Source organism: Dermacentor variabilis, chromosome 9, assembly GCF_050947875.1.
Source record: "Dermacentor variabilis isolate Ectoservices chromosome 9, ASM5094787v1, whole genome shotgun sequence".
Lineage (NCBI taxonomy): Eukaryota > Metazoa > Arthropoda > Arachnida > Ixodida > Ixodidae > Dermacentor > Dermacentor variabilis.
Genome location: NC_134576.1, coordinates 10,596,864 through 10,602,262, shown reverse-complemented (window position 1 = coordinate 10,602,262; position 5,399 = coordinate 10,596,864). Strand labels below are relative to the sequence as shown.

Genomic DNA, 5,399 nt, shown 5'->3' with positions numbered 1-5,399 from the left:
CGGGCCAGAGTAGTGGGAGGACTGCGTGGCGGGGAGTCGCACTGTCTGGTGGAAAGAAAGAAAGTGACGGCTTCATTTGCTTCGGCGCCCTGCCTTGAGTGGCCTTAGCGGGGGGCGGCCGATGATCCATGGTGGGGCTACCTTGTTTGCCTAGCAGCTAGCTGCCGATCTGGGCATATCTTTTTCCTCCGAAGAGGTTCTCCAGACACGGGAGGCAACTTGTCCCCCAGCAAGGAGAAAAAGAAGGATGGCACTGTATGTGCCGTTTTTCGCGGCACACCAATTTCACTTACTTGGGACACGCTCCAAGTGGACGCCAGTTGACTGTCGCTAGCATTTTTCACCCTGTCGACTTTATGTACGCATCCGTGCGTTTTCGCGGTTCAGCTGTCCTTATAGCGCGCCTCTTTTGTGCGTGTTTTATTTTATTTTTTATTTGCAGCAACGCCTGCAGAGTGCGGTAATGTTTTGTGGCAGGCGCGGTAGATTATTTAAATGATCGCTAGGCCATATTTATAAAGGACCACTAGCGAAGGCCGAGAGCGGATGATGAGTGGCCTCGATGGAATCCATCGAGCTTAGATATGGAGCGTCGGGGGACAGCGCAATACATTTACATAACCTGTGTTTTGTGTCATGATCAAGACAGCGACAAACGTATTTGGTAGCGCAAACAAAATGTAATGGTTAAAGAAAAGTTGTTCTCGTGAAGGACGTACTCGTACCACGAAGTCCTGCAGTCTGTTAATGGGTGCAAAATCAAACAATGACGATATTTTTGCTTTCGGGCAAAAAGTTATTGGTAAAAGCTATGGTAATGATGGGGCATAGGTGAAATTACGCCAGCCTTCATATAAAGCTTTTCTGGACACGTACCTACTAGCGCACCAAGCGGCCCCGTCATGAAGCTAGCGCGTTTTCGATGAAACGAGCGGGTTTATCGCGAATGAGAAAAGCTGCAGGTTGATTATTGAAAAAGGCAGGTGACAGACATGTTCTGGAAGACAATACACACGAGCCAAATGCAGTGAGCACGCTGTGGCAAGCAAGAATTTTGTTCCCAGAGCAATTAAAGATTCAGCAATTAGAGCCTATGCAAATGACGAAAATTTGTACTCGATTTTCTATACAAAAGCGGTAACAATGATAACACTACGGCGTCTGTCGTAAAAGTCACTGCAGCGTATGTAGTCCGGAGACTCAGCTTTCGATTGATTCCTATCTCGACTCAACACATAGCTTAACACTGTTCCCAAAAGCGATTTCTGACACACAGTCGTGCAAGTTCACGTGGTATCTATAAAACCTCAAGCGTAGCCCTCGCGGAAACGCAGAAAGCCGTGGCCGAGTCGTTTGTCCGATAGCACCCATCGTTCCGCGTCATGCTGGCAGCGGTTCGATGCCGTGAAATAATATCATAGAGAAAGGGATTGAACAAGAGCGGACACTTGGCGAAAATTGGAAACAGGAAACACGTCACGCTATAGTATTAACATCGACGAATTGGGGCCGCGAGCATCGAAAAAAAGAAGAATGTGAAATGAGATTAACAGAAATTGTTTTATTTCTTTCTATTCTTGCCCGGAAAAATTAAAAATTTGAACAAGAGACGTTCGAGGCATCCTCGCCCTCGATCTCACGAAAGCATTCGATACCGTCTCGCATCGCTTCGTACTGGAGTCTGTTGCAGGCCTCGGCCTCGGCCAGAGATTTCAGGAGTACGTACGCTCCTTCCTGAAAGACAGAGAAGCCCGACTGCGAGTCTTAGAACTAAAGTCGGACCCTTACACGCTGGGCTCCGTCGGAACACCTCAAGGCTCAGTCATCTCTCCATTACTATTTAATTTAGTGATGAAGGGACTCGCAGACAAACTACGAGACATCCCGAACGTAAACTGCGCTTTATACGCAGATGACATCACCATTTGGAGCCCGGGAGGCTCCTTGGCAGACATGGAGCAGGCATTACAGTCTGCCCTAGATGCCACGGAAGACTACCTACTAGACACAGGCATGAAACTATCCTCCAAGAAATCGGAACTCTTACTATTTCGCAAGTCTTGCCAAGGAGTCCGCTACCTAACACCTCTAGACGAACTTCCGATAGCACTACACACAAGAGACGGACAACAGATTCCGCGAGTCGACCACATACGCATTCTTGGGCTTCTAATCGAAGCCACCGGATGCCACGGACACACTATCATACATTTAACCGCCAAAACCGAAAACATGATCAGACTCATCCACAGAGTCTCGGGGCGCAGAAAGGGTCTCTGCGAGGATAACCTTTTGCGCGTCTACCACGCATTCCTTATGAGCCACATTAATTACGTCGCCTCTGCCCACAACTGGACGAAAATAGAAAAGACGAAACTAAACACACTCATTCGCAAGAGCATCAAACAGGTCTTGGGCATTCCACAAAGAGCAAGTACATCAAAGGTTGACCAGCTAGGCATGCACAACAACATCGACGAAGTGATCGAGGCTCAGACTATGGCGCAAATACTACGCCTATCCTCGTCCAAAGCCGGTAGACTTATCCTAAACGAAGCTAATATCTCCCCATCTCCCTATTTCGAGCATGCGATTACCCTACCGAGCGAAATTAGAGACAGCTACAAGGTCTCACCATTTCCTAGAAACGTCCACCCACAACACAACGTGGGCAGGCGCCGGGCCCGCGCCCGCGCGATTCTCGATCGCACCGACGCGGATCGTGAAGCCACCGCATTTGTGGATGCGGCCCAGTACGGCAACACATCCACTTTCGCGATAGCAGTCGTGGACGGTAACGGAACCTTACGATCATTCGCATCGGTTAAAACGACCACCAGCGCTAAAGCAGAACAGCTAGCCGTAGCCATCGCCATGGCAGACCCCACATTTACTCATGTCCTCACGGACTCGCGTGCCGCAATTCGGGCCTACGAAAGCGGCAACGTATGTAAAGAAGTGGCGCACATACTACTAGCGAGCTCAATGGAGAGCAAACGACGCCTCTCCTGGTTCGCCGCTCACATGGGGAAAGACATTCACCCGCGGAAACCAAACCTCAATGAAACGGCCCACGACCGTGCGCGAGAACTTGCCCGCCGCGACGGTCCTACGGCCTCAGAGGGGCTGGACATTCAGTTTAATGACCCGCTACTCACTTATCACGAAATCACCTCATACTATCGAAAAGGCAGAATGAAATATCCGCTCCCGCACTCCAAACTCGAACGCGCGCAGGCGGCCGCGTTTCGAATGCTACAAACGGACTCGTATCCTTCACGAGGCCTACTGAGTCACTATAACTCAGACATCCCGGCAAATTGCCCAGACTGCCAAGAACTCTATTGCTCACTCTCGCACATGCTATGGCAATGTACCGCGTTACCAAAGGGCCCTCTCTCTAGTGAGCCCGAATGGGAAGAAGCCCTCAAAAGCCCGGACCTCAAACTCCAGCTCAAGGCCGTCCAGAGGGCCCAAGAACTGGCGGAGCGTCACCACGTTCCCGTCCCGACTTGGGCGTCGCCTACGGTTTCGGCCCGAGGAGCTCCCCGCATGGGATCTCTAACGGCTTAAAACTCCTCAGGACCTCACTGAAGTTCTTGACTGACTGACTGACTGAGTGTAAATTAAATTAAACTTTACGGCTTACTTCCGTTGCCTAGCGACAGGCGAACCGGCGAATGACGAGCCAGATGTTTGCGTCATTCGTCAGACACACCGCCGAAGCGAGAGAGACCGGCCGCGCATCTGAGCGTTGGACTGTTCGGGCACCCGTCTGCCTGTTTTTCTATTTTGGGATTTAGCCTGGTTTGGTGGCCTCCCGGCGAATTATTGCGTTCATTCGGAACTTCGACATGGCAGCACTGCACTATTGGACTACGGCAAGGTGAGAAACTTTGTTCGACAGTCTGCGACGCACTTCAAGCATTTAGACTTACTGCCCGGCACCTAAGCTAGACTTGTGACGCAGTTAACGAAAAACAGCGTGGCCGTCGTGGAGCAGTTAATTTGAATTGAATAATCGTAGTGGGAGATGTTTGCGACGCTTCCTATAAGCCCCAATATTATTTTAACTAATTTCGGTAGTTTTTGGGCACGCTAGTCGCACAGGGTGCTGTGACGCAGTTTCGCGTGTACTGAATTTTACTGCGACAAATTTTGGCGCTTTCTCTGACTGCCAACGTTATTGAAACTAATTTCATTACTTTTTGGGCTGCCTTTCGAGCGCAGTGGGCGCGTCTGGCGCTGTGACTCGGTTAGCGAAAATCAGCTCGGCCGTGGTGCGCGGTTTCGCGCTTTAATGCACTGACAAGTTCATAGCGCTTTTCGTTCTCTGACGCCCAACATTGTTGAAAATTATTTTCGATACTTTTATGTTATGAAGGCCCGCTCGCCGCGCCTGTTCTGACGTAGCGAAAAGCAGCTCGGCCGTGGTGACAGATAATTTGGCGCGTACTGAATCTTACTGCGACAAGTTTGTGGCAATCTTTATGTCCCCGCAACAATTTAAGCCTTCTTTCGGGACCCACGCTTGTCGAAAACGCGAAGAGCAGTCGTCAAGAGTGATAACACGCTAGTGCGTTGCTTGCGCTTGCAGAACGCACAAGAGATAAGCCAAGGAGCTCAAACGCCAGGAACTAGTAACTCGAAAATTCCGTCTCCTGAACGGCACCCACGCATTTTGTCTTGAGTGCGAGTAGAAGGAATTCTGCGAGCGCCCAGCATGCTCTGGAGAGCCTGTGTTGTGGCCACCTCTGTGTATTCGTAGCGTACTATCGCGTCGGTTGTAGCCAAGTTCGCGAAACGCGCCGTTGCCCGCGCATTTGTGCTATTAAAGTGCAGGAAACAAGTATTGGGAAGAGGAGAATGCTTGGAATTAGAACGTTTGTCGTATGTACGGTATTGCTTTTGATGAGGCGGGTATTTTCTACGCCGTGCGTGTAAATACGAACTGCTTTTGTTTGTAATGCCGCCTACTCACCACTTTCGCAAGCTTCGCCTCTACAGGCATTATTCTTACATGTTAATACCAAAATAACGCTTGTAATTTGTTCAGCTCACGTCGTCTGGTGGAGCTTCCTGCGGAAACTACTGCTGCTTACCTGGTGCCACAACGCTGGATGAATGCACAAAAAGCCCGCCACGAGCATTTACAAAGAATAAAATAAACGTTAATTTTGCCTCATTTCACAAGGTGTCTTGCGTCTATGAAATTGCACGTGGCACATATTCAATGGAGCCTTGTGAAGATCGTTCGCAATCAATTTTACTTAATATGATTTGCAAATAAATATTTAATAAATAGAAAATAAATATATAAATACATATTTGCTGCAAAAGCAAAAAAAGAAAAAAGAACTGAGCCGGCGTGACGCGCACCAGCTAGTATTCAAAACGCG

General features: G+C 49.3%; 1 long non-coding RNA gene across 1 annotated transcript; it reads left to right on the top strand.

The window, feature by feature from the left end:
- Window positions 1–3,657: 3,657 nt before the first annotated feature.
- Window positions 3,658–5,185, top strand: LOC142557901 (uncharacterized). The gene is made up of 2 exons (XR_012822897.1): window positions 3,658–3,886; window positions 5,057–5,185. It is a non-coding gene; the product is annotated as an uncharacterized LOC142557901 (long non-coding RNA).
- Window positions 5,186–5,399: the final 214 nt, after the last annotated feature.